At 34.9% G+C, this 22,782-nt stretch overlaps 1 long non-coding RNA gene across 4 annotated transcripts in view; it reads left to right on the top strand.

Moving 5' to 3' along the window:
• The window catches only part of LOC105477040 (uncharacterized), a 406,578-nt gene that overhangs the window by 340,205 nt on the left and 43,591 nt on the right, over positions 1–22,782 (top strand). The gene's annotated exons all lie outside the window — the stretch shown is intronic.

Below are 22,782 nucleotides of genomic sequence, written 5' to 3'. Positions count from 1 at the left end.
CGGGTTCTGATTTAATCCCTGTTCTGATTTAAACTTCAGCTTTTTCCCCCCATCCATTTACTCACCTGTTTATTCAGTTAAATTTGTTGTGTATTTTTTGTGTGCCAGAAATGACATTACACTTTAAAAATACAGAAGGCTAGGCTGCTCTAGAGATATTCAGAGGCAAGCTGTTCATTTTGAAATTTCTTATAATATATCACTGTGGAGATTTCATTCACTAGACAAGACATAGTCCATACACACTATCAAGATGCCAAAATATTTTTTGATATTTATTGCGACATTATAGGGCTATATTGTCTTGGGTTTTTAATGTGTAGGAAGATATTTTATCAGTGAATATGTTTTCTATGAAGAAAACATTGTATGTTTTATGTGGGTTGAAATAAATCAATACAGAAGCTAAAATCCAAAAGCATAAAATATATTATTATTTTTATTTTAATTAGAATCCTAAGGATATTGAAACTATTCTGTTTTTTAAACATATAGCTTAGAAATGTCTTAAGGGCTTAGGCCCTTTGATAGATTATTTTAAAATCCTTTGTTTAACAGACAAAGGCCTTGATGATAACACTTTTATTAGAGGTTAAAAGGTGATACTGATATCTGTTTAGAAATAGGAGATAAACTGGCAATGCTTTAGGAATTATCATATGTTCTCTATCAACTCTGAGAATACATTAATTTAACATTTTAAAATATTATGGTGTTGCTGCTAGGCTGCATTTAAAAACAAATCTAGACTCAATCATAAACAACTCCAGTGAGATATTATGGAATACATAATACACTAATATTATATATTTGTTTAACATAAGTGACAAAAATTTTATCTTGCTTGTATTCTTTAAAGTCAATTATGCCATCTAAACATTGAAGAGTTGATTCTTATAAACCTAAGTGTATTAACATTTTAATTTACAAGAAATAGTTAATGCATTCTCTGTGTGTTTTATACTACCCTACTCAAAGGATGGACAAAGACTTACCCATTTATATTATAAGATCCAAACACCAGACTGTGGTTGACTGTACCAAGAAGGAACACTGACCCAAATTAGGCCAATCAAATTCTTTTTTGCCAGATTTTTGCATTGGAAACATGATTAATTTTAATCATTTTGGTTTACTTGAATTGAGGTCTTGTTTTACTTGAACTGAGGACTTGAGAAATCTGGAATACTGAAGTGGATGTGTTTTCTATAGGAATACCAAAGAGGTAAAATTCAGTTCAGAGAAAGAGAGAAATGAAGTAGATTCATACAGAAAAGCAGAGGTGTCAGCCCATGCAAGTTACTATCACAGGAATTCAGGCAAAGAAGGTCTCCCACGTCCCTAAATGTTCTCATGTTCCAGATGCCAGTCCACATGAACCCTAAGTGGCATTTTCTGGCTTTCAGTTTTGTAAGATAGTTCCAAAGTTCTATGATCAATTTCATTTTCTGTTTCAACTCTATGAAAATGATTTGCTTTTATACAGAACAATGTATTTTCTCCATACAGAGACCAGTAAAAAATATAAAATTGCTATCTAATAAGAAATTCTAAAACTAAGGAATATATATAAACATAAATAATATAAAATATCTGTAGATATTTTTGAGTGGAATTATATTAATTATGCAATGCCAAATAATATACTCTTAATTTCAAAATTCTTATCCAAATAGTTTCAATCACATCAACTTTTTATAGATAAGAACATTTACTAAAGTTATCCAGATAAAACATTAATGCAGTGATATATTTATAATGAAAATCTGTATTCAAATAAATAACACTATGAAATAAATTCCAGAAGTACAAACAAATTTGGCCACTATCATAGAAATGTATTTTCATTTCTCTGCATAATTAATACAATCCAATTATAAAACAAAATGAATTAGGTAACTTGCAAGATATTAAAGTAAAATGGAATATATGTTTAGAGGGAACCAATACATATTAATTCTCATGGAAAACATTGCGTTGATTAAATGAAGTGTATGACTTGTACATTTCCTTTGAATGTTTTGAATAAAGCTTCCTTTCGTTTTCTTAATAAAATCATTGCTTGAATAATTTCTTCATATTTTGGCTGCTTCTCAAACCCTCCATTTTAATTAGCGTTCTATAACCATTTATACTATATCCTAATTAAGAAATCCATTAAGTCTCCATAATAGTTGCCTTAGAGATAACATTAAATTTACTGGAGTTTTAAATAATAAATTCATGAGATGGGATTTTAATGTGCAATTTAAGAAGTTATTAATGTTCGAAAGACGGAGTCATTGCTTCTGTGTTCAATCAATATGCAGTACATAGCTTTTTCCTTTCATACTTAGTTATCAGCTTTACCATTTCTAATATTTCATGAATACTCTTAAGTGTTCTTCATGGAGGGAGACAACTTACTTTAGTGAAACATCTCTGCTTTAGAAATTTTTATACCCATTTATCTCAATAAAAATGTTTCTGACATAGATTAGTCCTACCACTTTGCGTGTGACTATGACTTTTAGTTTTTCACTAATTCCATAGACCCAAAATGCAAAATCTGTGGAACAAATAGTTTTCTTTTATAAGGAAAATCCCCCCGACTCTATTTTGTTTTAAGCTGCGGTAACTGTAAATAGTAAACTAGCTTGACAATCTAGGAAGCTAATATAAGTCCCGAGACTCTCATAAGTTGCCTATGCTATATTATCCATCCTTGTCACAAACCATTTTGGCATCTTCTGCTTTATCTATAAAATAAAGAGCCCCTAGTAGACGGAGCTAGCTTTCATCCATAAAGCATCTGTTTTAAATCATCCAGGTGAGTACATTTTTTTAAAAGTTGTAACAAAATGAATATATAATCAACTCAATTATATTTTGAACTAATTTGTTTTGTAAGCCATCACTAGACACTTATTTCTTAACTTTATAATTGAAAACAATATATTTTCATTAGATCCATTATATCCTAGGTTTGTATGCAAATGAGAAGTTAGGAAGGATAATTTAATATCAATATAATAAAATATCTAAGTGAATGTTAAAATTCAGTTGATTGGTTTTATAATTTTTTCACTTAAAAGAGAATTGAAAGTAGGTTGAAGGAATAAGAAAGGAAATATATATATGTTTTCATAAGGCAAGGTACTCAGAAGATAATTTTTATTCAAAAACAGGAATTTTAAAAGCTTTAAGCCTGGAACACACAGCAAAAAGTCCTTGCAACTTAGATAGAGTGAGCAAGTGAGGTGGGAAGGGAAGGAGATCAGTTCTGCCAACCAAGGGTCTATATGGAAAGCTTGGAAGTCACTGTGATTGTAGCAGGACACTACAGCAAGGTTTCTGCAGGAAACATTGTAATGAAAACAATAATGACTATTACTGTTAACATCATTATTATTTTAACTTTTTATTTACAATATTTGATCCACTTAAAAGTGATCAAGGCGATTCCGAAAGTTTGCATATATTCTTCACCTGGTTTCTCCTAATAACATTTTACATCACCACGTTACCTTGAATGAAAACTAAGAAACACTGCTCCATTACTGTTAAATGATTTTTCAGAATTCATCAGTTTTTCTACTTATCTCCTTTTCTATTTAACTTTTCAATTCAAGATACCATATCACCATGTCTCCAAGTCTTTTCTAATCCGTGACAGTTTATTTTTCTTCCCTGCTGTTCACGACTGTTCAGATGTCTTGTAAAATGTTCCTGAGTTGGGTTTGTCTAATGTTTTCTTGTGTGATGTAGTTTGGATGTGTGCCCCCACCCAAATCTCATGTTGAATTGTAATCTCTAATGTTGTAGGTGAGGCCTCGTGAGAGGTGATTTGATCATGGGGATGGTTTCTCATGAATGGTTTAGCACTCTCCCCTTGGTGCTGTACTTGCGATAGTGAGTTTTTGTGAGATCTGGCCTTGTAAAAGTGTGTAGTAAGACGAGTGCTCCTCCTTTGCCTTCCACCATGATTGGAAGCTTCCTCAGGTCTCCCTCCCCCAGAGCAGAAGCTGCTATGTTTCTTGTACAGCCAGCAGAACGATGAGCCAATTAAATCTCCTTGCTTTATAAATTACATGGTCGGACAAATGTATCATGATTACACTGGAATTATTTATTTTGGGAAAGAATATCAAAGAAATATCCCTCGCCACTTTCCATACACTAGTTGTTAGAAGCAAGCCACTAAGTCCAGTCCATGCTAAAAAGAAATAAAATTCAGCTCCACCTCGTAGAGGAAGAGTATAAACATTTCTGAATATTTTAAAGCCACACAGTATTTAATAATTATTTGTGAGATGATAGTTTGAGTAGCATCCACCTGTGGATGTTGCCTGTGGCAATTATTACTGTACTCTTCTAATCATGATTTTCTATTTCTACGTTTCTTCTAAATTTATCATTTAGAATTCTTCTCTAAGGAAGATTCATATCTTTTCTATTGATTTATCTAATAAATCATTTATTATCTAGTAAGTAATTTATATCCATATAGACTCATAAATATGTACTTTATTATTTCAGTTCTAGTCTGAGATTATTTTTATTTATACTGTTGCTTAAACTGTTCCAGATTTAGCTATTGGGAGCTTTCAAGTTGGCTCCTGTGTCCCTTGGACATGGCCTCATCTTTTTTTTTTCTTATTTTCTATCACTACCACATGCCATAAATTTCTCTTGCATTTTTCAAGCCACATCCCTAGAATCCATTTTTCCATGGAATCCCAGATTCCTTTAATTAGAAAATTGCGTTTAAAAATTAAGATAAGTGTGCACTAGCTTTTCTCACTGCTACTCACTGCTACACTGACTGTCACTGTTTCTAGGTCATCTCTGTAGACTGAGCTAGGATATATGAATGTGTGTGTGTGTGTGTGTGTGTGTGTGTGTGTGTGTGTGTTTGTATTATCCCATGTATGTACACATATCTATATTTATAATTATTTATTATTTCTATGTCAGAATAAACATAAATTCAAATTAATATTTCTGACCCAGCAGCACAGGATATACTGTAGGTTTTTAAAATATGTGTAACTTTCTCTGCCAGTGCAAAACTTAGCTCTCATTATGTTAGCTCCAATTTATTTATTTGTTCAATTCCAGTAGTTATATAGCTTCAGAATTAACCCCTAACCATGTAAGAAACAAATTAACTGCTGAAAGATGATCCTTATGTACCATTCTTTTGTTTTTAACCTCCCAGTATTCAGTGAAAATTCTCCTTTCCAAGGTGACTTAAATTAGCTCCTCTTTCCCAACCCCTTTTGGTGAGATTATGCTGTGCATTAGTAATGCAGTAAAATTTATTTTTCACAGCCTGCATTTCCTCTGGGGATTCTCCAATATCCTGATTCATTTTGTAAAATCTGCATATAGTAAAGTTCACTCTTTGTTATGTACAGTTCTGTGGGTTTTAACAAATGCATAGAGATTATTATTATTTTCTATATCATTGGAGCTCTGCTCTAGAGAATACTTTGGAGCAAGAGAAAGGAGGTGGGTAAAATTGGTAGCAAAGAGAAGAGCTATAAAGTTACTATTGTAGTTGGTGGGAGAAATTATGGTAATTTTGACAATATGATGGATAATTTCTAGATTTCCAATATGATTCATATTACATTCTCTTCTAGACAATTACAATGCCCTTATTTTAATGAGGCATATTTATTTTTTAAAGCAGTTAAAACAAAGATTTAATTTTTGAGTTTGAATATAAATAATCTTAAGTAAAATATGCTAGGAATGGCCTCATATTACCCTTAACTTATGATACCTGGGAAGATTTGAGATGTATGTGAAAGTAGAGATAATATGCTGATCAATTTGGTAAGGGATGTAATAAAAATGTAATTTAAGAATAACTCTGCGGTTTTTATCTTGAGTGAATTTTGGCACCATTTAAAGGAGCTGGTGAGTACCTTTACAAAAGTAGTAAACACATTTTGTTTTCTAAACAACAGAAACAAGAAATTATATAGATTAACTGAATAATACAAAATTTAAATGTTTATGGTTAAAGCCTTATTATTCTAAGTAGATGTAAAGAAAGGAAAAGATTGTAGTTAATTTTGTACTAATGTGTTATCTCACATATTTCTAATATCTTCTAAATGCATAATTTAGGATAATGAGCGTGCACACAACAAAATTCCATTAATACATTTTACATCTGTGGAGTATGCTTTTATATGTAACCACTGCAAACTCTGCTCCTGTAAGTCATGGAAAATAAATTTTTTTTTTAATTCTGTCCCCAATTTTCTCCCACCTTCCCCATGACCCCAGGGTCTCAAGATTAGAACTAGGAAAGGTGACACATAGACATTAATTGGGTTCAACACTCAAGTCAAGTAAATTTGGTAAGTCAATGGGCACTCAGTTTTCAAAAAACCTGGGCAGTTCTGATGACTTCTGCCTCTCACCCAAACCCTGTGCCTCCTTTCTCAAGCGGACACCCCAACTCCTCACTGAGCCAGGCTGAAAGGACCTTCAAGCACCTGCTCAGTAGCCTCTCTCAGGACACTCAGCACTCTCTCCAGTGTCCTCTGTCTCACTGGACAACAGAGGACAGCCTAGAAGCCTGTTGCTCTTATTTAAAGTAAACTGGTATCTTAAGACACAAAACCATACTTGGGGGGCCCTGTGTATCTAAGCCAGTGTTCCACATCTTCCGGGGTCTGAGGAAGCTCTTCCCCCACCTCTGGTCTCTGTAGAATGGGCTGCTGGTCCACCTGCACCTTGAGATCAGACAGAGAGCTTGTGCTTTGCTGCTTTTATCAGAGAACATAAAACATATCAGTGTAGTACTTTGAAAATACAACATGATTTTCTTATTAAGTTCCTTCCTACAAAGACTAAACAAATATTATTGTGATCTTTGTTTCTCTTCCTTTTTACGGAGACTGAATCAGAGATGCTTGACATAATAATTCCTACTTCCATAATAATAACTGTGAAGCCACCAGACATGAATGGAATATCAGAGGTCTGTTGGTTACCTAACTAAATACCATTTCCAGGTCTTTATACACTATTGCCTCTTTTTCTATTCACTTATTACCTGTAACTATTTAGCTTGCATACCTTATAGCAAACTTTGAGATGAAAAATAAAATGTCAAAGGGCAACCTGACTTCTCTTAATTATCCACTTTCTAATCAATTTAATTTCTAATAGTATTCATTTTTATTGTATCATGAAGATTTGCAAAATTTTTGTTCTTTCAATATATTTTCAAAATAGCTCTTTTACTGTAATCAGAAGAAAAACGTATACTTTAAAAAATATTAACAATATACTTTAAAAATCATTTGACAAGTCTCAGGTTCTAGCAAACTTTTAAATTTTCTAAACTGTATGATTTCCACTTTTTAAAAATTGGCTTTTTTATTGCAATGAACTCTATCAATTAGTAAAGGATAAGCTGGAAGGAAAGAGGACTTAATGTACAAATAACTACACATGTTTTACATTTTTTGAGCTCTAAAAAATAGTTTGATGTCAGGGTTTTAAATCAATAGCTAAAGGTGAACACTCTGTTTATGGAAAAGTCAATATATACAGACTTTGAACGAAGCTCAGGTGAGAATGTAAAATAACGATAAAGTCATATCTGTGGGTCAGTGTGGAGACCACTTGCCATCACGATCATTTGTGAGAAAATGAGTTTAAACTGAGCAGAACGATAAATTGTTTCAGGCAAGGAAATCAGGCCATAGTAAATGTATTAGTCCATTTTCACATTGCTAATAAACATATACTTGAGGCTGGGCACCGTGACTCATGCCTGTAATCCAGCACTTTGTGAGGCCAAGGTGGGTGGATCACAAGGTGAGGAGATCGAGACCATCCTGGCTAATGCGGTGAAACCCCATCTCTACTAAAAATATATATAAAAAAATAGCCAGGCATGGTGGCGGGCACCTGTAGTCCCAGCTACTTGGGAGGCTGAGGCAGGAGAATGGTGTGAACCCAGGAGGCGGAGCTTGCAGTGATCAGAGATCCTGAGATCAAGCCACTGCACTCAAGCCTGGGCAACACAGCGAGACTCCTTCTAAAAAATAAAATAAAAATAAATAAATAAATAAAGACATACTCGAGATGGGCAATTTACAAAAGAAAGAGGTTTATTGAACTTACAGTTCCACATGGCTGGGGAGGCCTCACAATCATGGTGTAAGGCAAGGAGGAGCAAGTCACATCTAACATGGATGGCAGCAGGCAAAAAAGAGAGAGCTTGTGCAGAGAAACTCCTGTTTTTAAAACCATCAGATCTCATGAGACCCATTCACTATCATGAAAAGAGCACGGGGAAAACCCGACCACATAATTAAATAATCTCCCACGGGGTCCCTCCCACAACACGTGGGAATTATGGGAGCTCCAAGGTGAGATTTAGGTGGGAACACAGAGCCAAACCAAATCACTAAATGAAATGGAGAAACTGGGAAAAGATGGAAAGTAAAGAGGATTTGTATTAGTCCATTTTCACACTGCTGATAAAGACATACAAGAGATAGCAGATGTTGTAATTGCACGAAGATGTACCCAAGAAGAAAGAGGTTTACTAGATTTAACAGTTTCATATGGCTAGGGAGGCCTCACAATCATGGCAGAAGGCAAGGAGGAGAAAGTCAGGTCTTACATGGATGGCAGCAGGCAAAGAGAGCACTTATGCAGGGTAACTCACGTTTTTAAACCATCAGATCTCTTGAGACTTATTCACTATCACAAGAACAGCAGGGGAAAGACCCACCCCATGATTCAATTACCTCCTCCCCGGGCCCCTCCCACAACACGTGGGAATTCAAAATGAGATTTGGCATATGAAAAAAAGCTCATCATCACTGGTCATTAGAGAAATGCAAATCAAAACCACAATGAAATAACATCTCATGCAAGTAAAAAAGTTAGGAAACAATAGATGCTGAAGAGGATGTGGAGAAATAAGAATGCTTTCACACTGTTGGTGGGAGTGTAAACTAGTTCAACCATTGTGGAAGACAGTGTGGTGATTCCTCAAAGATCTAGAACCAGAAATACCATTTGACCCAGCAATCCCAGTACTAGGTATATACCCAAAGGATTATAAATCATTCTACTATAAAGACATATGCACACATATGTTTATGGCGCACTGCTCACAATAGCAAAGACTTGGAACCAACCCAAATGCTCATCAATGATAGACTGGATAAAGAAAATGTGACACACATACACCATGGAATACTATGCAGCCATAACAAAGGAGGAGTTCCTGTCCTTTGCAGGGACATGGATGAAGCTGGAAACCATCATTCTCAGCAAACTAACACAAGAACAGAAAACCAAACACCGCATATTCTCACTCATAAGTGGCAGTTGAACAATGAGAACACATGGACACAGGAAGGGGAACATCACACACCAGGGTCTGTCACAGGGTGGGAGAATAGAGGAGGGATAGCATGAGGAGAAATACCTAATGTAGGTGACAGGTTGATGGGTGCAGCAAACTACCATGGCACGTGTATACCTATGTAACAAACTTGCATGTTCTGCACATGTATCCCAGAAATTAAAGTATAGGAAAAATAAATTATAAATAAAATAACAACAACAACAACAGAAAAAAAAAAATGAGATTTGGGTAGGGATACAGCCAAACCATATCATGATTACTTTAGGTATCTTTCACATGCTATAAAAAGCAACATTCTAAATGTCTTGTATATTTTTGCAAGGATAAAACAATTTTTCCTCTTAATTAAGTGAAAAACACAGAGATATATTCCTGACAAATAGGTAGTCTCTTTTTGCAAGCAATCCAATGAATATGCAGCATGAGTTGTGGAAAAACTAATGGTAAAATAAAACTCTAACATATCGCTTTTAAGATGAGTTATATTAAGACAAAAAAATTAAACCTCTGTTTTATATTAATTTTTTAAAATATTTCTCATAAAATTTAGGACATTATAATTATCTGAAAGTGAATGTAATATGAATCATATTAAAAATCAAAAAATAGAATAGTTCTTAAATTATTAGATTATGAGAAAATGCCTATAAGAATACTTCATGAGGAAAGGAATATTATCTTTTTTTGTTATATTGTTTCATTAAGCATATTTTTCATAAGAATGTTTTTTTCAGAAATAAGTAATCCATGATACATTTAGTCATAGCAGTGTAATTTATATATTTCTAAGGCATTTCTGATTAACTACAATTTTCTTGCCGTTTTCTATATAATTTGAAAACAAAATGACTTCAAAGGATTTTATTTCTAAATTTTGAAATTTACATGGTTCTTATTACTTACAATTTTACAGATACAACATTTAGTCTTCAGAATTTGAGGTATAATTTCCATCTATGCCATGTAAACAATCTTATAATTTTGCATTTGACTAACTTGCATTTATTGCCCAGAATGTTCTATGACTGCATCAGCATTCTTCACATTTATTGACTTATTAAATTGGCGACAAAAAAAAATCCTGTGATATAGACATAATATTTTTAAACTGACATATCTAAAATCCATCTCGATTAAGTATTTACATCTAAAGATAAGGCATTCATTGAATAAATTTTCAAACCAAACAAGGATGCAAAACTTATATCCTAAATAGTGCATTTTCAACTGAATCACTACTGCCTCCAAATAAAAATCAATTAGGAGATTTGAAAGGATTTAGAGCGAAACAGAAAGCATGAGGGTTTTTAAGTCCAGGATGGCCAGGGTCTGGGGAACTCTCTGGAGGGCACAAGGCTGTCAGTATGTGAGGAGTCCCCATTAAGAACTGATCTGCCCTATTATTCTTCTTGGAATTATAGGCACATTAAAAAATATGAGAAGGGAAATATCGAAACAACAAAGGCTTCCTACAGCTAATTAGAATTTGAAATTAAGGAAGTGCAATTAAGCATTAAGGGAATTCCCACCCCTCAGACTGCAGCTTCATAGCAATGCTAGCTTTTCTGTTAGGAGTGATGCTAATTTTCAGTTGAAGCCAATTTGGTATTTCAAGACTCTGAAACCTTTCTGCAACACACAGTTTTCTAAGTATTATGCTAGGATAAGAAAAAAAGTGTTTGTTTTCAGATAGCTTAAAGAATTGTAAGGAAGAGAAATATAAAAATAAGAAAGCATTGGGATGATAAGAATAGAGTAGAATTCAGAATGCAATTGAGAGTTCAGAGACGAAACCCCGATTCACCTGGGGAGTTACAAGGTTGTACAAAGCAGGTTAAACATGTGCTGAATGTTGAATCATGAGGAGAAAGCTTGCAAATGGATACAATGAAGGAAAATGGCCATAGTAAAAGGTATCTTTTCAAGGCAAACAAACAAGTCAGTCAGCATCAGGTATTTTGAGAGACAATGAGAGGCCAAATATTGTAAGATGGTAAACACTTTCCCAGGAGTTTATTACTCAATGGCAACTTACTGAAAAGTATTCAATAGTGGAATAATGAAATCAGGTTTATGTTCAACTATGGCATGTAATTAATTTTCCCTTTGTAACTAGTATTTATTGACTGACAAATAATATTCAAAGCATTATGAAACTCTACATTCAAGCAAAGAAAAAGGCACAAAAAAGAATATGATAAATGCTGATATAATGGTCGTAAACCTTTTGGGAACCTTTGTGATTTCATTCATATCTAACATCTGCATAAATCTGCTACTTAAACAAATTTTATTAAAGCTTTTGACATTGCAAAAATGCATTATTATTTTCAACCAGTGCTAGGTCATATTTGCAAAAGAATAGATTTATTGCATCCAAATAGGAAAGGAGAAAAGTGTTTATTTACTTTTCATTTTTGTCTAATTTTGTTTCTCTGCCTCTAGAGCTCTGCCCTGATTCCAAATATTTTTAAATTGCTTCTTTTCTAATAGCTCATCTTTCTTTTTACATGAAAGAGACATATATTTTCTAGTATAACATGTACTGTAAAGTGTAAAGAAAATATTTAGTATTCCTCCACTCTTTACTTATTTATCCAGCATAATTTAATCATTAGACTCACAGTTCCACATTTTGAATAACAAAAATGAGCAGGATACTCAAGATTCTTGCCAGAGTTGAATTACACTCTCATTTAGGAAACATAAAAAAAGAAGAATCTAAATAAATATGGAGTATTTGAATGCTGTGAGGGAGATGCTGTGACTCTGATACAGAATAACAAAAAGGATGGTCTTTCAGGAGGGATGATGTTTCAGCTGAAACTTGTAGGATGCTAGGGGCCAGCCATGCCCGGTGGCAGTGGAAAAATATTTGGCAGAGAGTGAATAATAAATGCAAAGGCTTTGAATTAAGAAGAATGTGGCATGTTTGTTGTAGGAATTGCCAAAGGTCATTGTGATTACAAAAGAGTGAATGAGTGTGGATGATCTCAGAAATGAAATCACTCAATTGGGTTAGGTCCTGCAATTATTTCTAGGTCATGGTAAAAATGTGTTAGTCAGGGTTCTTCAGAGAAACAGAACAAAAAGCTACAGACATATATAAGATGAGGCTTATTATAGGAATTGGCACACACGATTAAGAAGTTGAGAGCTCCACAATCATAATCTGCCTTCTGCAAGCTGGAGAACCAGAAAAGCCAGTGGTGTAATTCCATTGGAAACCAAAGGCCTGAGAGAAGAGGCATGTTTCAGCTCAAGCAGAGGGTGGATTTGCTTCTCCTTCACTTTTTGTCCTATTTGGGCCTCAATGGATTGGATGGTGCCTACCCACATTGGTGGAAATAATCCTTTTTTCTCAGTCCACCAATTCAAATGCTAAATGTCTTCCAGAAACACCCTCACAGACACACACAGAAATAATGTTGTACCATCCATATGGCTATCCCGTGGCCCAGTCAAGCTGACACCTAAAGGTAAACATTATGAAAAGGTTTCAGTTTCTTTCTAGCTGTAATGAAAAACTGTTGACTTTAAACTGAAAAATCACATAATTTCATTTTAAATAAGATTTCTCTATCTGCTCAGTGGAGACGGTGGAGAAGAAAGCAGGGAAGCCAGCTAATGCATTCACCTAAACAAGAATGATTGTGACTTTTCTAAAATGGTGAAAACCGAAAGGTAGCAATTCCCCCAGAGTTAAAATTTGGAGATGACATGAACAAGATATAAAGATTGATAGTGTGTACGGATTTAAGAGTGAATTCTGGGTTTGATTGTATTGATTTTGTAGAGAGAATCTTCTTTTTCCTAAATTGTATAAGCAATTTTATAAAATCTATGTAGTCTATTATATTTTTCCTGGAAAGGACGACAACATGAGGAAAAGATATCACACCCACTTTAGTGAAATTATTACCACACGGCTTATCAAATATTTTAGTGTATAAATTATATCATTGCCTTGGCATTTTAATAATACTTTCAAATCTAATGGTAATACTTTCAAATAAGATTAAATTCACAAGTATACAATATTTAGACTAATACCAGTATTGGGATTCAATGATTTATGGCCAAAGTGAGAAAAGATTTCCTTAAACATTATACTGCTAATCGGGAAAAATAAATAAATAAAATAAGATAAATTATTTAAGCATTTATTTAAATAACTACAAAAAGTAGTAATGGTTTATTTTAATTATTTTAAATAATTAAATTATTTAATTAAATGATTAAATAATTTAATTTTAATAACTTTGTTAAAAAATTTTCAGGTTATCACATTTTAATCCCATAAGGGAATTTCAGTCCACCTTAAATACGTCTCCATTTAAGATGTGTTTTGAAGTTACAGTTAATGTAAAACGCTAAAATATCTCCAGCATTCTTCTGGCATATTGCTTGGAATCCTTTCAATGGTCATGTCTTGTTTTCATTAGTTTGTTAACAGATGATGGGGGATATTTGGTATACTCACATCAAATCCTGTATTAATTAGACCAGGCATGGTGGTTCACGCCTATAATCCCAGTACTTTGGGAGACCAAGGCAGGCAGATCACCTGAAGTCAGGAGTTTGAGACCAGCCTTGCCAACATGGTGAAATCCCATCTCTACTTAAAATACAAAAAAATTATCTGGGCGTGGTGGTGCACATATGTAATCCCAGCTACTCAGGAGGCTGAGTCAGGAGAATTGCTTGAACCCAGGAGGCAGAGGTTGCGGTGAGCTGAGATCGCCCCACTACGCTCCAGCCTGGGTGACAGAGTGAGACTCCGTCACAAAAAAAAAAAAAAAAAAAAAAAAAAAAAAAAAATTCCTGCATTAATTAGAGTTCTAAATAATTTCCCACCAGAAATGAGTGCATTTTTTTACATTCCATTTTTATTATTTTCAAAATAGCCAAACAATGAAAAGAACACAAATAGAAAGCATAGGAAAAAGGGATTCTTTATACTGAATAATATTAGTGCTCTCAAAATTCTCCAGTGGAACTGAATCTCCCCTTTCTCTTCAGTGATGACACTGGAGACTCTTGAAAGATGAGCTACAACATTTGATTAAACTTTCTATTTTCACAAAAGGAAAGGTATGATGCTATTTTATATATCAATAATTTAAAATGATCTATGTTAATCACGTTCATTTTTTTCAAGTTCACCTAAAATTTTTAGCATTAATTTAATATTGTGAATACTAGGCTATAGAATTTTCTACTGTTTCATTGCAGTTGCAACCCTAAGAAATGTTTTTTTTAAGAGAAGTGTCAGTTCTTAGTGCTATAGTGGAACTAATGAATGTAGTCAAAAAGCCGTGTTCTGTGACTTATAACTTATGCAATTATATCTCTTAAGGAATACATCACATTTGAAATATAACATGGTGGACTGAATAATGTTTCCTTCATTCCCACAATATCACAATCCTAATATCCAGAATCTGTAAATATGTCATCTTATAAGGCAAAGGGACTTTATAGATGTAATCAAGTTAAGGATCTTGAGAAAGGTAGATGAGTCAGATTATCCAGGTGGCTCCATGTAATCACAGTGGCCTTATAAGGAGATAGCAGAGAAAGAGGCAGAGAAAGAAGACAATGAATGATGGAAGGAAAGAGAAGGGGGGAAAAAGGCCGTCTGATGGCTAGAAGGAATGAGGACAGCCTTCAAAAGTGGGCAAAACAAGGAAATGAATTCTCTCCTAGAGTTGTAACTCTCCAATGGGTTCTTCTTGCCCACTGCACAGATAGAGCCAAGTTACTAAGACAGTGTTATCACAATAGAGAGTTTAATAAAAACAGAGTCAGCTAGACAGAAGATCAGAGTTTTAGAACTCACATCAGTCTCCCACAAAATTGGAGACTAGGGATTTTTAAAGATAATTTGGTGGGCAGGGGGCTAAGGAGTGTGGAAAGCTGATTGGACAGGTGGGGGATGAAATCATAGGGGTCAAAGTAGGTTTTTCTTTCTGTCTTATTTCCTGAGTGGGATTGTAGAATGAGTGGAGTCATTTTACTAATCTGTGTGGTGCCAGTTGGTCCATCAGAATCAGAATACAGGGTCTAAAAAAAACTCAAACACCTATCATAGATTTTACAATAGTAATATTATCCATAAGAGTGATTGGAAAGGTTAGAATTCTTGTGGCTTCTGGATGCATGACTCCTGAACCATAGTTTCTAACCTTGTGGCCAATTTGTTAGTTTTACAAAGTCCGTTTGGTCCCCAGGAAGAAGTTTGTTTTGGGAAGGGGCTATTATAGTTTTTGTTTCTTAAACTATAAACTAAATTCCTCCTATTGTTACCTGGGCCTATGCAAAGTAATGAATAAAGCTAGCTTGGAGGTTAAAAGCAAGATGGGGTCGATTACACCAAGTTTCTTTCACTGTCATAATTTTCCTATGTGAACCAAAAGTAAAATTCTAAGTAAGCCCCACAACTAACCAAATGGACCTTCTTCTCAGCCAAGGGGATCCACAGGAACCTGAAAAACTAGTTCGGTCCATGACAGAGAAGGGATGAGGAGTTGGACATGTGTCATTATACTCTCCTCCCACTGGAGTTTAGGCACAAAACTGACCAGCATTAACATTAAAATAAAGGTCTTAAGACTTATAAAAGACTCTTTGTAGCAATATGATACCAATTTCCAATCTAACCCTGGTTTAACATCACATGACAGATAACAGGCCCTGAAAGAAATCAAAGTATTTTACCCCAAAATATATTTCTTTGAAATATTTTGAAATGGACCTGCAAAGCTATCTCTTGTGGGAGAAATTTACATTCCGTAGAGAAATCCCCTACCCTTTCTAGGACATTTTCTGATCCTCAAGAGATTAGCTGAGGGTATAGCACCTTTTAAAGGTCTGAAACATTTCCCATCTATTGCCTGTAAATGCCACCTATGAGGCTTCATCTACATAACAAGAACCTTGGTCTCTGCAACCCCTTATCTTAACCCAGATACTACTTTCTATTGATTCCATATCTCTAGATAATAATGTAAGCCTTTCATCCAATTTCCAATCAGAAAATATTTGAATCTATTTATGAACTGGAAGCCCCCACTTCAAAAATTCTGTCTTTCCAGATTGAACTAATTTACTCCAAATGCATTGATGGATGTCTTCTGTCTCCCCAAAATGTATAAAATCAAGCTGTAACCCAACCACCTTGGATGCATGTTTCTCAAGACCTCCTAGGGCTGTGTCATGGGTCATACTCTTTAACCTAGGCAAATTAAACTTCTAAACAGATTGAGACCTGTCTCAGATACTTCTTAATTTCTATCGATGTCAGATTTTTCTCACTGTCATAATTTTTGCAAACACAGCTTCAGAGTCTCCAGAATGAACTGTCTCTGCTAATAATTAGAATTTTTCTCAAACTGATTTTTGACTTCTGACTGCCAGAATGGTAAAATAATAAATTCATGATTTTTAAAGCCATTAAGCTTGTGTTAATGTGCTTAGCAGCAAAAATAAACTAATACAGATTTGACATCAGAAGTAGGGTTTTGATGTAACAAATATCTAAAATATAGAGGTGGCTTTAGAATTGGGTGATGAGTAAAAACTATAAGAATTTCAAGAGCCATCATGGCAAAAGCCTAGTATGGTTTTCTCAGACTACTGGTGAAAATGTGAATATCAAAGACCTCCAGTGAGGGCTCAAAAGTAAGTGAGAAATATGGGAATAAAAACTTACATACCATTTTAGAGAGAAACATCATTATCAAAAACCTTCTGCTGGTAGAGATATGGATATTAAGGATGTTGCTAGTAAGTACTCAGGAGGCAGTGAGGCAGGTAGAGAAACCTGTGCTTTCACATAAAATACTTAAATTATCATAAATAGACTCATAGTAGAAGTATGTTGTGAAAGACGCTGTTGATGTGGACTGAGAAGGAAATGAGGAATATGTTCTGGGAAATGTGAGGAAAGTGGATTGTTGTTATACCATGTCAGAAAGCCCAGCTGATATTTGTCCTATAGTTGTTTGGAAAGCATAACTTGTGAGAGATGGACTTGTATATTTAGCTGAGGAAATTTCCCAGCGAAGTGCTGAAGGTGAGACCTGATTTTGTCTTACTGTTTATAGTTAAATGCAAGTAGAGAGAGAGAAGTTGGGAGAAGAACTGTTAAAAAAAAAAAAAAAAAAAAAGTTTCCTGAACCTGCTTTTGGAGACTCAGCCTATCCAGATTGCAAAAGAACTAAAATTAGGAGACTCACTGTCAGGAAAGAGTGTAGAAAGCCAAGAGTTTGCCTGAACAACCTTTCTCTAGGATCTCAGAAGAAACAAAAGGTCACATTATGCAGTCACATGGGAGACTCTTGGACGAGATTAGGTGTATGATTTATGGATCCATTCAGACATCTCAGCAGAAAAAAAATATATATATATATATAGAGAGAGAGAGAGAGAGACAAGGGCTATTTAGGAAAGACCTGTACAGAAGCCCCTTTTCTAACATAATGAACCCCCAGGCATTCATGAGAGATTCACAAGATACTTGAAAATGTAATACCAGTCACCAGTCAAGATGCTGCCAGTTTGGACCAAAAGGGACAGAGAAAGGGCTAATGATAGAAGGCTATCAGACTCCCAAAATTCTACTGACAGGAAATCGACCATGAAAATTACAAAGCTGCAAACATGTACTACCTTTCATGTAAAATAAATAGTGAATCATAGCCTGGAGCCTAGGGCTCAGAATGCAGAGAAGAGAACCCAGAAGGGTGGAGCCAAAGGCCAGAGATGACTGTTCCTGGCCTTAAAGGCTAACAGAACATGTCCAGCTGAATTTTGAATTTGCTTGAAAATGATCACTTATTTTTTCTTTCATTTTCTTCTTTCTGAAAAAAAAAATTCTATAGGCAGTATTCCATGCCTATCACAGCATGACATTTAGGGTGCATATATCTTGTTTTCTAGTTTGTTGAGTGTATACTTGGCAAGGGATTTTGACTAGTATGGATCACACACTGAGTCTCATCCATGCTAATCTAGATAATGAGATTGGTGTACTTTTTAGCTGATGGAATTTATATGAGTTTCTGAAATTGAGTTGATGCTGTAATGAGTTGTGGGGGTCTTTGGAGAGAATATATTTTGCATATGAGATAGATGTTAGTATTTCAGAAGCAAAGAATACCCATGGTTGAATAAAAAATGCCCCTAAAGGTACACACAGCTCATCTCTGTAACTGGTGAACATGTTACTTTTACATGGCAAAAGGGACTTGCAGGTATGATTAAGTTAAGGGTCTTGCTGTGGAGAGATTATCCTATGTCATATCGCCCAATGTTATAAAAGCAATGATAAATTAATACATGTACCATTTTTTCTCACAAAGTCAATCATGATCAACGAGAAAAATTATTGAGTATTTGCTAAACATGTAGAATATAAGAAACTTTCTTAATATTTTTAAATTTCTTATTAAATTATTAAAATTATATTATTTAAATTGCAATTGGAGATGGATATCATCATCCTGACATATAAAAAGCAAAACAGAAAGGAACTGCTAATTTCTATAGATCTAGTCTAGAGATCATGTTTAGGGAGGTTGTTATATTTATGTAAATAATTGAGATCTTACAATTATTAAAAGGAGAACAGGAAGAATTAAGGCTGAAGACAAGCATTGGAAAATATAAATATTAATTTTAAAATGGAGGATATAAATGAATTAACACAAGTGACTGAGTTATTGAAGCAGATAGTAGAAGGGAAAAAATAGTGTTTTTAAAGATATCGAGGATGGAGAAAAATTTTAAAAAGAAGTCATGTAAACCAACAAAGATACAAGCTCGCAACTGTTTAAAACTTTACAAATAGAAATTGCTAGTCAAAGGTTGCACAAATTGTCTCCAACCCTTAATAGTGAGGGCTTGTAGTCAGATCAAATAGGATGGGCAGGGAGACAATCTTCTTTAGAAATTCTTTTGGCTACCTCTTTTACACAGCCATAAAATGAAAATAATCCTGTTTATACTAAAAAATGAATAGTTATTTTCTTCTTACTCAAGCATGTGAATCATTGTAACATCAATTTCTAAGGTAAACACACATAAAAATCTAAAAATTATAGCCATTAGGTTATAGATAAATTATGAAACTTTTTTTTTTTTTTTTTTTTTTTTTTTTTTTTTTTTTTTGAGACGGAGTCTCGCTCTGTCGCCCAGGCTGGAGTGCAGTGGCGCGATCTCGGCTCACTGCAAGCTCCGCCTCCCGGGTTCACGCCATTCTCCTGCCTCAGCCTCCCGAGTAGCTGGGACTACAGGCGCCCACAACCGCGCCCGGCTAATTTTTTGTATTTTTAGTAGAGACGGGGTTTCACCGTGGTCTCGATCTCCTGACCTTGTGATCCGCCCGCCTCGGCCTCCCAAAGTGCTGGGATTACAGGCGTGAGCCACCGTGCCCAGCGAAACTTTTTTATTCACATTCAATCATTTAACAAATATGAAATACATCAAATGTGCCAACCACGATGTTAGTGGAGATGATGGATTAGGCAAGTTTCCTTTCTTAAAGAGCTCATGATGTAAAAGAATGGAGATTAGGAGAAAAACACATTGATATTTCAAGTGCTAATATGGTATTTGCTATCTTTTGGAGGTATCGACTAATAGCAGAAGGAACCACTATCAACCAGATAAAATAAAGGTAATTAAGATTTGAGGCTAATTTAAAAATACGAAAGAAAGTATCCCAAGTGTTCCACATCATGTTCAATGTAAATTCCTCATCATGAACTCTACTAGTTTTAGTTTATCGTAAAAAATAAATTTGCTGATGCCATGGACTTTTAAAAATTCTAGCAGATCTTTAGTTGTGGCATTCAATATAATTAAATAAGCTTTAAAAACTAAAGTTCTCCAGTTTCATCCATGTTGTTGCATATGAAATAACTTCCTTCTCTTTTAAGGCTGAATACAATTCATATGTTGGCTATTGTGAATAATGCAACAATAAATATGGGAGTATAGATATCTCTTTGACATGCTGATTTCAAATCCTTTTGAATATATAGTCAGAAGTGGGATTGCTGATTTGTTGTTGTTGTTTTTTGTTTGTCTGTTTGATTGATTGTTTTTTGAGACGGAGTCTTGCTCTGTCACCCAGGCTGGAGTGCAGTGGTGCGATCTAGGCTCACTGCAACCTCAGTCTCCCGAGTTCAAGCAGTTCTCCTGCCTAAGCAACCCCTAATAGCTGGGACTACAGGCACCCACCACCACACCTGGCTATTTTTTGTATTTTTAGTAGAGACAAGGTTTCACTATGTTGGCCAGGATAGTCTCAAACTTCTGACCTCAGATGATCCACCCGCCTCAGCCTCTCAAAGTGCTGGGATTACAGGCGTGAGCCACTGTGCCCAGTCTGGTTTTTTAAAAAATGAAATTCTGTCATTTGCAACAACCTAGATGAACATGGAGGACATTGTGCTAAGTAAAATAGGCTCAGAAAGACAGATACTGCATGATCTCACTTGTATGTGAAATCTAAAAAAAGGCAAACTCATAGAAGTTGAGAATGGGATGGTTCTTACCAGAGACTGGGGGATGGGAGGGGAAGGAAGGAACAAGCAATGGGGAGGTGTTGGTCAAAGGATACAACATTTCAATTAGACAGGAGGAATAGGTTTGGGGTATCTGTTGCATAGGATGATGAATATAGTTAATAATAATGTAAGGCATACTTCAAATTGCTAAGAGGTTAGATTTTTAAATGTCCACAAAACACACATACACAAATGTGAAGTGATGAATATGCTAATTAGTTTCATTTAATCATTCCATAATGTATACATATATGAAAACCACCGTACCTCATAAATGTATACAGTTATTCTTTTAATTAACAATAAAATAAAACAAAGAAAGCTATTCTCAGTGTCTTATTTTCAGAGATTCTGATTTTTTAAATGAGTCTTTCAAAGTGGGAAACTGATTGGGATTGGGCAAAATTCATGGCGTAATAGTTTAGAAGTGGTGGACACAGAGGAGCGACAATCTTAAAGCAAGTTCATAAGTAAAATTTTGTCTAAGTTATCAGAAGACATGCTACCCAGATGTGCAAACTGTTTCTCAAATAGATGGGTTTGCGGAAATTTTCAGAAGCAATGAGTAAAATTATTGATTTATGGTTTTATCATGTTGGGTAGGAATTTCTTGGAAGTAGAAAATTAACTTATGTTGACACAACTGACCAAAGTTCTCAATCTTCAGTGTTAAGCTATGTGAATTCAGATGGCCTCAGTTCCTAACACTTGGATGTGTTATATTTATAGTTGAGATTTTTAATTACTGCACAAATACTAGTATTACCAATGGATTTGTGTTCTCATAACGATTTTTCTTAGTAATATAGTATATCTGAAGAGGCGTTGTTGTCTATGGTAAATACCCGAGGTTCGTTATCTCATGCCAAGGGAATCGAGAACACGGACACACAGGTAGTGAGTTTTAGAAAAGAAGTGTAATAGGCAAAAGAAAGAGAAAAGAGAATAGCTCTCCCTCCTGCAGAGAGAGGGGCGCCCAAGTAGGTCTTTTGGTCCCTTGGTGAAGTTAACCGGGTTTTATAGACTGGCTTGAGGAGGCAGTATCTGATTTACAGAGGGCCCAAAAATTGGTTGGATCAAGTGTGACTTTACATAGCATGTGCAAAGAAACTTGGCCACCCAACCCTAATCTTGTATTATGCAAATGAAATTTCTCCCTGGCCAGCACCATGTTGTCCGCGGTTGACAGAGACGGAAGCTGGAGCTGCCGTGTTGAACATGCCTAGCCCTGAGGTAGCCTTTTCCTATTGGCTCAGCTGCCTGGTATTCACCTGTGCAGGCTTCCAGCTTGCTTCTATGTCTGCAGCTCAATTTTACAGGCTGCTTTTTGTTAGAAAAGAAATGATTTGGGGCCGCTTTTTATTAAAATAGAAATCTTACAAAGGCCCTCCTATCCTCACATCTGCCTAAACAATTTCTTTTCAACTCCTATATCATATCGACTACATATATTTAACTATAGTATTACATTTAAACGTTTATTATACTATGCCGAATTGCTTGTTGTGTTAATTTATGAGGAGTTTGTGATTTCCCAAGTCTTCACATCTTCACTGTATCTCAGAGTTTTAAAATGTTGTGTTTCTTTGATTGCAAGAAGTTTTCATATTTGTTGGCCTTTTGTAGTTCCTTCCTGGGAATTTGTTTTTGATAGTATTTAAATGCTTTTCCTCATCAGAGTGGTTTTCTTCTAATTATTCTTGTCACTGGCACTTTAAATGTTTCCTAGTCTGTTGTTTACTTTTTATACTTACACAGCATTCATATAAGTTTTACTTTTTTTTTTATTTTAAATGAGGTTAGATTTCA

This window comes from Macaca nemestrina, chromosome 16, assembly GCF_043159975.1.
Source record: "Macaca nemestrina isolate mMacNem1 chromosome 16, mMacNem.hap1, whole genome shotgun sequence".
In the NCBI taxonomy this organism is placed as follows: domain Eukaryota; kingdom Metazoa; phylum Chordata; class Mammalia; order Primates; family Cercopithecidae; genus Macaca; species Macaca nemestrina.
Note: the sequence above shows the minus strand (reverse complement) of the source record. Positions and strands in the feature narration are given on the sequence as shown.